The sequence below is a fragment of the Lontra canadensis genome, unplaced genomic scaffold (assembly GCF_010015895.1).
Source record: "Lontra canadensis isolate GAN:19392208 unplaced genomic scaffold, GSC_riverotter_1.0 scaffold3, whole genome shotgun sequence".
Lineage (NCBI taxonomy): Eukaryota > Metazoa > Chordata > Mammalia > Carnivora > Mustelidae > Lontra > Lontra canadensis.
The window spans coordinates 24983947-24995780 of NW_022630997.1; the positions used below are offsets into that span (position 1 = coordinate 24983947).

At 40.8% G+C, this 11834-nt stretch overlaps 1 long non-coding RNA gene across 1 annotated transcript in view; it reads right to left on the reverse strand.

The window, feature by feature from the left end:
* Positions 1–6090, reverse strand: part of LOC116854593 — a 35921-nt gene extending 29831 nt beyond the window's left edge. Inside the window, exon 1 of the long non-coding RNA XR_004380196.1 lies at positions 5970–6090. This is a non-coding gene — a long non-coding RNA (uncharacterized LOC116854593). The remainder of the gene's footprint in view (positions 1–5969) is intronic.
* Between the last annotated feature and the right edge of the window lie 5744 nt (positions 6091–11834).

The following is an 11834-nucleotide window of genomic DNA, read 5'->3' on the forward strand; positions in this document are numbered from 1 at the left end:
TTTCTACATACAATATATAAATAATAATTTAAAAAAAACCCAAGGGGAAAAAACAAGATCACTCAATGAAAATTTCTTTCCAATCAATTTCCGATAACTAGTCACCTGAATCAGATCACTAACGCTAAACTGCCAGCCAGACCAAAATGAGAAATAACACGACAGAAGGAAGAGGTTCCTCAGTGTCACCTGATTTGTGGTTCTTTTTGTGTGGTTCTGATGAAGTGATGTGACTTGAAGTCTCAGGTTCATGAGCAAATGGCTAAGAAAGAATTCTTGAGATGGTTTTGGTGCAAAAAGGTGATTTTATTATAGCATGGGGACAAGACCCTGGGGGATTGTGAGGAGTGACTCATTATATATTTAATTAGTGGGGGTTAGGGCTTGCTAGCTAAATCTCTAAGGAATTTGGAAGCAAGGCTTTCAGGATCTTGAGGGGCTAGCTGCTATGAAGATAAGGTTACTTTTAGTCTTTAATAAAACATAACAAATGCATAATGTAGCCTTGAGTTCCTTGTGGATGGTCACACTCTGCATGTTTCAGGTATCTCTCAGTGGGCTGCAAGTTGTAAGGAAATTTTTTTAAGATTTACTTATTTATTAGAGAGAGAGATTGAGTGTGAGTAGGGGGATGGGCAGATGGAAAGAGAGAGAGAATCTCAAGCAGACTTTCCGCTGAGGGTAGAGCCCCCAGTATGGGGCTGGATCTCATAACCCTGAGACCATGACCTGAGCTGAATCCAAGAGTCAGACACTCAACTGACTGAGCCACCCAGGCACCCCAAGGAAGTTTAATTTAAGCCAGATTTCTCTTGCCTTTGGTTCTCTCATTAGTTCTGCTTACTATGTTTTTCTATTGATTCTTAAGGGCCCTGTGCATTTTTGTTACTTGGTAGTTGCCATTTCCAGCCTGGAGTTTGTCTCTAGCTGTAGCTGATGTGATAGAGCTGAGCAGGACAATGAGTAAGGCCATACAACCTTGCAGCTGGTCCACCAAGTGACCAAATGGAGAATTCCATTCCCTTCCTCTCCTCCCCCACCCAACTGTTCAGGCCATGATATGCACAAGGTAAAATGACATTAGTCACTCAGTCACAGACTGAAGTGGTCACAGTTGAGGCTCCTATAAGGCTGGCTCATGCGCCAAGGCCATATTTAGCCAAAGAATGTGTGCCCTTTGAAATCCCGGCAGGCCAGCTCCACCAGATTATCAGCAGATGAAAGGTGTGTCTGTTTTTGCAGTTCCAGAATGAAGAAGACAATCTTCTTCTTGTCAAATGGATCTTTTATAGAAACTTCCAAGAAGAACTACAAACTTTCATAATGCTCACACAACTAGAAATTTTTAATTCAAACACTCTAAAGGGCTTGTGGTACTCACAGGCTCTCAGTGGTGTTGGAGAGCCACTGGAAACTGGATTTGAGTGTTTCCATCACAGAAGGAGCACATCCTATTAAAAGAAAGAGCACCACCGATAAAGGGGTGACTCTGCAAATGGAAAGTCGTGTTGAGAGGACGTAATTAAGGCCAGAGAATCTATATCATGATGACATGATCCCTTGGAAAATGAAATGTTCCCACTTTGTCTGAGGGGCTCGGGAGGAAATAAATCCCGAAGTCTGAAAAGGGGACTGGGTTGGGGAACATGTTCAGACAGCAGTGATAAGAAATGTAAAATGTATTTATCAGACGTTTCATTATGTGATCTAATTGGTGGCATGTCCCTGGGCACGAAAGAAACCGGGCCTGCCATATTGAAAGCAGAATGAAGGGGAGCTTGGCGGGGCTCCCTGAACAGTCACCAGTGATTCATCTGGAGACACAGCTGGGACCCAGAGCAGGAAAGCAGAGGATGCCGTCAGTGTGAGCACTGTGGGTTCTCAAGACCACAGATATCCCCATCTCCAGCTCGGCGCTGACTCAAACTAGCACCTTGCTAAGCTGTTCTCTTTTCAGAGAACAGAGTCTGCTCAGGTTTATGTTCTTACCTCATTGCAAATTTCAGACGAGGTGTTAAGAGTGGTGTCTGGAACATTTCCTGGCAGACAGGGCGCTGCCCCACTCCCCTCTCCAAGACCTTGTTTTCTCTTTCCTGCCTCTCCCCGCTATTTCCCAGGAGAGGAGCCTGGTGATGGAGTGAGATGGACCTATGTTCCAATCCAGCCCCCCTACTTGTTTGCTAGATGGCAAACCACTGAACTTCTCAAAGCCTCAGTCTCTTGAGCAATAAAAGAGAAAGATAATACCTCTCTACCTCATAGGGTTTTGTGAGGATTGAGGAAATGCACATAAAATGTTTTGCAAGCATTCAACACTCAAGGTCAGGGGTTCTCAACCTCAGCACTATTGGTATTTTGGCCAGATAAGCATCTGTTATGGGAGGCTGTCTGGTGAATTTCAGGATGCTTAACACTATCCCTTGTCTCTACAAACTAGATGTCAGTAGGACCTTACCCCCTTGGTTGACCGTGACTTCTATCTTGCTCTCCTTTCTCTCTCTCTCTCTCTGTCTCTCCCTCTCTGCTCTTCTCCCCTTCCCTCCTTTGCTCCCTGACCCTCTCAGTTTGGAAAAGGAAACTGCCCTGTCATCAAGAGCCCACATGGCAAGAAATTAATGTCTCCAGCAAATAGCCAGCAAGAACCTGAGGCCAGCCTGAAGCCAAGTGAATGAACTTGGAAGAGGATCGACCCTCAGCTGACGCTAGGTGATACCCGGATCATGGCTTTGTGGGTCACCCTGAGTCAGAGGCACCCAGCTCAGCCTTGCCCAGATTCCTGCACCCCACAGAAACTCTGAGATACTAAGTGCTGTTCTTTGAAGCTTCTAAGCTTTGTGGTAATTTGTTAGGTCCTGAGAGGTAACTAAGACAAGGACCAGCAATGTCCTTGTCTTAGTTACGTGAGGTATGAAGTTGTGTATTGGGTATTGCATTGGGAAGCAGATGAGTGAGGAGTCATCTCTGCTCAGCAAGGAGGCCTAACTCAGAGGTGACCTCACAAGGCAGGTCTGAAGGTGTCTGTGGTTTTTCTTTTCCACAGCCACACCCATTGCATTAGGTTCTTTCCATATGTATTGCTTGGTTGTCCTGAACACATGTAGTACTCTCTCTCTCTCTCTGATCTTACCTTGAACCTTAAAAAGGATTACCTTTTTAAAATTGTATGAAGAGTTTAAGCAACTTTACATGGAAAGAGAATGTTCAGCTAAATGTCCGTTATTCTAAATCCATCTTCCAATTTTATTCAATGTATATTCATATATTTTTCTTGGTTATCATCAGTGTTATACTATTTTGTGTTGTCCATCTCCTAAATGTATTTTTAAAATTTGTTTAATTTTTTTTTTTTTAGTTTTTAAAGATTTTATTTATTTATTTGAGAGAAAGAGAGAGAGAGAGAGAGAGAGAGAGAGCCCGAGGTGGGGAGGGGCAGAGGAAGAGGGAGGGAGAGACGGACTCCCAGATGAGCAGGGAGTTTGACCCAGAGCTTGATCCCAGGACCTGGGATCAGGGCTCAAGCCAAAGGCAGACACTTAACCAATTGAGCCACACAGGTGCCCCCCCCAAATGTGTTTTATTGCAAAAGTAACAAATAGTTGATATAAAGAAATTAAAATAATACAAGAAGGCATAAAGAAGAGGTATGCCACTTACCAGAATTAACAACTGTTAACAGTTTTATGTATCTCTTTCTAGATATATTCCATGGAATATTAACTATACTACATAAACACATATTTTTATTTTTGAGATTCTTTGGTTTCAAGGGATAAGAACAAAAGCATACTGGCTTAAGCAAGAGGAAAGGCCTAACTGGCACAAATACCCCAAATTTTGGAAAGACAGAAGTAGAACTGGCCTTCAGGATGATTGAAAATCATCAGGAATCACTGTTTTTGTCTTTCATTTCTACATCTTTCTGCATGTTAGCTTAATATTCTATAATGTGTTCTCCATGAGTCTGTCAACATGACCACTAGCAGCTCCCACCTCTGAGCCTTACAACTTTGTGACCAGAGAAGAAAGGGACCTTGTTCTTCTGGCCTGAAAAATCCCAGGACATGTTTCTACCTGGTTCAATCTGTTATTCATCAATCACCCTAGGCAGGGCATGACATATTACTAGAGGCTCAGATGGAGTCACGTGCTCAATCCATTGCTGGGGAAAATGTCCGTTACTGGAAAAGTCAAGGAAAAGGATGCTGGGCAGCCAAGAACAATGGACATCTGTCATGTTTTGTTTTAATTCAAGTAGGTGCAAAGCACGCATATTGTTCTCCAGTCTGTTTCAGTCAGTGAATTTTATATCATGGATTTCTTTCCATATCAATGTATATTATGATCAACTTATCAAACAGGCTACATTCAATAGACCAGAAACAGGAAACTGTTTTGGTTTTCTTTCCAATCATGTCTTTCCATCATATTGCATGAAATCTCCCTTCCTGACCCTTCATGATATTTTGGGCAGATCTGATAGCTTTCTAGCCACTTTTTTTTTTTCTTTAAGAATTTATTTATTTATTTGTCGAAGGCAGATGCTTAACTGACTGAGCCACCCAGGTGTCCCTCTGGCCACTTTTTATTATTAAAGTATCTAGAGTAGTCTGAAACTAAATTTCACATTCAACTTTTTTTCACATCCATTTTTTTTAACATTGCTTTTTTAGAGAGAGATTTAAGAGAGTGTATGCAAGTGGGGGGAGAGGGGCAGAGGCAGAGGGAGAGAGAGAATCCTGAACAGACTCCCCGCTGAGCATGGAGCCTGACATGGGGCTTGATCTCATGACCCCGGATGATGACTTGAGCTGAAACCAAGAGTCCTACACTCACCTGACTGCCCTTCACATTCAGTTTAATGTTCATTCTCTTCCTCAAAACTGCCAGTGCAGGGCAGGCCTCAGTGAGAGGATTTGGAGTAGAGAAGGGTGTGGGTCACCCTTCACTGTTTCTGCCCTTTTACTTCTTTCATTGGGATGAGAAGGAGGAAGAAGCAGAGAGGCAAGTGTCTCTTATTTATAGGATTGTTATAGGCTGAACTGTGTCCTTCCTCAAAAATCTCATGTTGAAATTAAACTCTTTGAAAAGCTAAGCCCCGATACCTCAGAATGTGACTGTATTTGGAGAACAAGGCCCTGAGAGAGGTGATTAATTTAAAATGAGGCCGTTAGGGTGGGCCCTGATCTAGTCTCACTGGTGTCTTTATAAGAAGAGGAAATTTGGACATACAGACACCAGCGGCTCACATGCACAGAGGGATGACCATGTGAAGCCAAGGAGAATGGTCTCAGAGAAACCAACCCTTTGGACACCTTGATCTCAGACTTCCAGCCTCCAGAACTGTGAGAAAATACATTTCTGTGGTATTCTGTTATGGCAGCCCACACAGGGGACTACGGTGATGATTGCTGGGGTGTTCAGAGGGTGCTTGCTGTATTCTAAAGACTGCCTTGTTCATGGGTCACATGTGTGGCTTCTTCAGGAAGATCCCAGAGAAAGTTCTCCTCAGGGCACAGTTCTGTGGTATGAAAAACACGCAGGAGTTTAACTTTCTCCAATTCCCTCTCAGCTCCCACCCAGAACAGTTCATGTGATAGTCCCATGTTCACGGGGGTGGCAGAATGGGGTCCTCTCTCCCGGTGACCAAGCCTCTTGGACAGGGTACCCAGGAAGTTACATTTCAAAGATTGTTTCACTCTCAGGAAGCCCCCATGTCTTTGTCACACCCAAGAATGGACAGATAGACTGCCTTATGGCTGTGGCCTCTTTGCCCAGCTCTGTTTCTTTCTATATCCTTCTCAGATAGACACAGAGGACAGATGAGCAATTCCACTGAAGAAGGAGATATGTGAGCACAGAGTAAATGTGAGGACCCCTGTCTTGCCTGCACCTCTCATCTCTGTTCCCCTTACTTAATTCTTTTGAGGGACAGCCCCCTCATGAGGAAAGAGAGAAACCAGAACACTCACCACAAGGCTGTCATCTGAAGACCGAAAATTCTCGAATTCGTTTCCCGAAGAGGTCTGCATGTGTATGTATAGATTGGAGACAGTTACGTACTGACAGCTGAGTAGCTCAGCCAATCTAGCTGTTTTTTATCTGCCCTGAGGAGGCACATGACCTCCAAGTACTTTAGCCTCCTTTTAGTATGTGGGTTGCTTATCATCCCAATCTCTAGCCAATTGTGGAACAACATCCTCTTACATGTCAGTTTACTTAGAGTCTGTTTTAATGACTTGTATGCATGAAAGCATTATAATGTGTTTAAGTAGTCCTCCGCTGACGAACATTTGGGTAGGGCCCAGGCTTCTTGCTACTGCTGCCATGAATATACTCATTGTTTTTGTGAACATGTGAGTGAGGGTATGGATATGTCTCATGGGCTAAATTCCTAGGTTTAAAACTGTTGGATCAAAATAGGTTAGCACAATTTTTTTTTTTTCTTGAGCATTATACACTAAGCTTTTGCTTGTTACATTATCATAAAGTAAAATTGACATTTTTATTTTGGTGTACAGTTCTATGAATTTTAAAGATTCTTGTCTATATCACTGCTATAATCAGAATACAGAACAATCCATCGTGCCAAAAAACTTTGTCGTGGTGTCTCTTTATATTTACTCTCCTCCTCCCACCCAGAACACCTGACAACCACTGACTTGCTCCTGCACAATTTTTAATGGTAACAACTTGTGTTTGTTCATTCTGATTGATTGATGAAGTAATGGCTACTCTGTCATAAAAAGGTTCAAGGCATTAGTTGCTAGGTTTGCTAAGATCATGTTTCCCTACAATTACCCCTAATGAGAAGATAAACTTAAAAGTTTTTTTTTTCCCAAAAACATTTAAATAGAATAGTTTTCAAAATACTCTAGGCCTTAATAAAGGTAAGCCTTATCAGTTTAAAGTAGTCTATCATTTTAATGAATTCTGTGTGTTTTTAAAAACAATTATCAACCAAATCATAAATAGATTGATGTGTAAGCACAGACTACATAAGAATGATAAGACAGACATTCTTTTTTTTTTTTTTAAGATTTTATTTATTTATTTGACAGACAGAGATCACAAATAGAGAGGCAGGCAGAGAGGCAGGCAGGTAGAGAGGGAGAAGCAGGCTCCCCGCTGAGCAGAGAGCCCGATGTGGGACTTGATCCCAGGACCCAGAGATCACGACCCGAGGCGAAGGCAGAGGCCCAATGCACTGAGCCACCCAGGCATCCCAAGACAGACATTCTTAAATCTGTTCCCCAACTTAAGATCTAGAACATTAGAGTGCCTTCGGTACCCTGTGTTCTCATCTTTTATCATATCCCCTCTTCCTAGGCCTGAGTTTGCCTCTTCAAACCAAAAGTCTTTGACTATTGTTTAACATTTATTTGGGAGGGGGATAGAATTGTTTCTTTTCATATTAAAAACTGAATTACTTTGTGATGGACAGAATAACGGCCCCCTCCAAAGACATCCTAAACCCTGGGACAGGTGATAAGAGAAATTTGTAGATGTGATTAAGGATCTGAGATGTGGAGATTATCCTGGACTATCTAGGGGACCCAACATAATCGCAGTAGGTTTTTAGGAAGTGGCAACAGCACCAGACTTGATGATGAAAACAGAGGTTGCGATGGTGTGGAATGCAGGGGCCTCTGGAAGCTAGAACAGACATATGAGATGATAAATTAGTGTGGTTTCAAGCCACTACGCTTGTGGTAATTTGCTTCAATGGGAAAATAATAGGAAATCCATAGGAAGGTGGTACACTCTTTATCTATGCTTCTAAAAAGTATAATTAAATGCTCTAAATAGAATATGGCATTTAAACATGTTTATTTTAATACAATTTCAAGCTTTCACAGAAATCAAAAGACTAGTATAAAAACACCTGTCTTTCCTTTACCCAGATTTGCCTATGGTTAATATTTTGCTCCGTTTGCTTATTATTTGCTCTCATTCTTTCCCTATTAAAAAAAAATTTGAAAACACCTTACAGATACTGTGATTCTCTATCAATTGTTCTTTACTGTGTATTTCCTAAAAGCAGGGACTTCAAGATAATAAACTGGAACTTTGGAGTAATACTAGAACCTAAAGTTCATATCTACATTGCTCCAGTGGTCCCAGCACTGTTCTGGTGGTGACTGTTTTTCCTGGTCCAGGATCCAATCCAGAAGCACGTGTGGCAGTTAGTGGTCATGTCACTTTGGTCTCTTATAATCCAGGAACATTCCTTCATCTTCCCTTGTCTTTCATGTTTTTGACAATTGTGAAAAGTACAAGCTAGTTACTTTATAGGAGTTTTTTCTATTTTACTTTGTCTGAGGTTTCCTTGTGACTCAATTTGAGTCACTCATTTTGGGGCAGAAACACCACAAATGTGATATTGTGTCCTCATCTGTGTATCTTATCAGGAGGCACAGAATCAGCTGGTCACATTGCTGATGATGTGAGTCCTCTGTCCAGTTACTGTGTCCCCCTGTGTAATGAATAAGTCACCTGTAGCAGGATACTTTGAGTGAGATTGCTTCTCAACTTCATGAACCACCGTGCTGATTCTGCCTTCTTTCCTTCCAATTTTTTAAATCCCTTCTTTAAATATTGAGAAATCTGGTTTCCCTGATCTAATATGATATTTTAACCTATTTGAAATGGTCTTTCCTACCACTGTTTTCCCATTACTTACAACTTAGTGTCATAAGTCATTCATAGTCCTAATGGATAGAGAGAATTCATATACACATAATCACAGATCCCCTTCAAATTATGTTTAAAGTTTCTTTTTTGGACTTTTATGTTGCCTGGAAAATTTTCCACTTTTCTCTATTGTACTCTCCATTTTATTTTTTAATTTTTTTTGAGAGGGGAGGGACAACTTATTGGAATATAAAAGTTTTATATTGTATATAAAAGGCTTACAATTTAGATAAAAAATTAAACAACCATTTTGTTTAAGAATTTCAGGATTATTTCCTGGCAGATCCCAGTGTTGGTGGCATTGCTATGCTTATTCAGTTCCAGAGAATATCACAAAGGTAACCAAACCTCTTGTGTGGTAAATGTTTCTCTTTTTTTTCCACATGAGGGCACTTTGACTTCAGGGGCAAACCTGACACAGACTTCTGATTGACTCTAGTGATGTTTTAATGACGGTTAGTGATTTCTACCTCAGGAAGCTGACTGACCACACTTCTACCTATCTCAGGTTCAGGTTGGGTCAGCCTTGGGCAGAACGGAGTTTGCTGAAGTATCATCTAAACTGATCAGTAGTTTGCACTTTCTGGAAATGATCTATTTAAAATCAGAATCCACCATTTGGTAATCTAGTTTGACTTGATCAAGGACAGAAGGGTCAGGGAAGAGAGCAGTCATGATGAAATTAGTTTGATGGAGTCTCTCAACTATGGGAACAAAAGGCAGGATAAGAACATCCTTTGGAGGAGGGGATAGCCAAGGAGCAGTATCAACTATGAACCCAAGAAACACAAGAAAAATTTCTTAAAAGTATCTGACATGCATTCCCAGAATGAGCAGAGTGGTTATACACGTGGGCTTGGCACCAGACAGAATTTTATTTGAGTCCTGGTTTACTGAATGACCATGTTGATTGAATGACCTTCAATGATCTATTTATTAAATGACTGGCTAAGTTATTTGATTTTTTTTTAAGATTTAGTTTCTTTATAAAATAGGGATGACAGGGGTGCCTGGGTGGCTCTGTGCATTAAGCCTCTGCCTTCAGCTCAGGTCATGATCTCAGAGTCCTGGGATGGGGCCCGCATCAGGCTCTCTGCTCAGTAGGGAGCCTGCTTCCCCCCGCCTCTCTGCCTGCCTGCTTGTGATCTCTCTCTCTCTCTCTGTGAAATAAATAAATAAAATCTTTAAAAAAAATAGGAATGACAAAGGTGCTTATATCACATGGTTATTGTGAAGACTTATTAATGTGTGTCAAGCTCAGTAAATGTCACCTGGCTATAACTTCACAGAGTCTATCCAATAAAGAGCTTAATTTATCAATTCTTAGTTTTTTGAGTAGCAAGAGAAAGGATCAAAAGTGATCGCTCTTTAATTGGCAAGATGGTCTTTAAAACAATAGGATCATGACTTGTAACTGTGTGGGTGGAGAAAATGTATGAACTCCCTAGTGGCGATGGTACAGCTGAAGACATTTTTGCACCCAGTATAGTACAATGGATTTACTGTGATATTATATATTGTGTGGACATATCCCAGAACACAATGAGCAACAACCATTGTGGTATAATTATGTGTATATAAATCACAGGCCTTTTTTTTGCAATAGTTGGTAGAACTATCACGTCTCCAATATATGAGTACATAGGGAAATGATTAAGAAGTGATATTAAAAGGGAAAAATCAGGGTCCTCCTGGCTGACTCCCTTAATCACTATCAGTAATCAGGAGGCACATAAAGTCAGGTCAGAGCTCCTGCCTCCCTCCAAATAAAGTGCAGCCCATGGGCACTGGGCCTATAGAGCTGGTTCTGTCCACTATTCTAAATCTAGGGACTACACTCTCTCTTTGCAGATGACATGATACTTTATATGGAAAACCCAAAACACTCCACCCCCAAACTACTAGAACTAATACAGCAATTTAGTAATGTGGCAGGATACAAAGTCAATGTACAGAAATCAGTTGCTTTCTTATACCCTAACAATGAAAATACAGAAAGGGAAATTAGAGAATCGATTCCATTTACTATAGCACCAAGAACCATAAGATACCTGGGAATAAACCTAGCCAAAGAGGTAAAGGATCTGTACTTGAGGAACTACAGAACACTCATGAAAGAAATTGAAGAAGACACAAAAAGATGGAAGACCATTCCAAGTTCATGGATTGGAAAAATGAACATTGTTAAAATGTCTATACTCACTAGCGCAATCTATACTTTTAATGACATTCTGATCAAAATTCCACCGGCATTTTTCAAAGAGCTGGAGCAAACAATCCTAAAATTTGTATGGAATCAGAAGAGACCCCGAATTGCTAAGGAAATGTTGAAAAAGAAAAACAAAACTGGGGGCATCACATTGCTTGATTTCAAGCTTTACTACAAAGCTGTGATCACCAAGACAGCATGCTACTGGCATAAAAACAGAAACATAGACCAGTGGAACAGAGTAGAGAGCCCAGATATGGACCCTCAACTCTATGGTCAAATAATCTTTGACAAAACAGGAAAAAATATAGAGTGGAAAAAAGTCTCTTCAATAAATGGTGCTGAGAAAATTGGACAGCTATATGTAGAAGAATGAAACTTGACCATTTTCTTACACCATACACAAAGATAAACTCGAAATGGATAAAAGACCTCAATGTGAGGCAGGAATCCATCAAAATCATAGAGAAGAACATAGGCAGTAACCTCTTTGATATCGGCCGCAGCAACTTCTTTCAAGATATGTCACCAAAGGCAAAGGAAACAAAAGCGAAAATGAATTTTGGGGACTTCATCAAGATCAAAAGCTTCTGCATAGCAAAGGAAACAGTCAAAACAAAGAGGCAACCCACAGAATGGGAGAAGATATTCTCAAATGACGGTACAAACAAAAGGCTGATATCCAGGATCTACAAAGAACTCCTCAAACTCAACACACACAAAACAGATAATCACATTAAAAAATGGGCAGAAGACATGAACAGACACTTCTCCAATGAAGACATACAAATGGCTAACAGACACATGAAAAAATGTTCATCATCACTAGCCATCAGGGAGATTCAAATCAAAACCACATTGAGATACCACCTTACTCCTTACAGTTAGAATGGCCAAAATTAACAAGACAATAAATAACGTGTGTTGGAGAGGA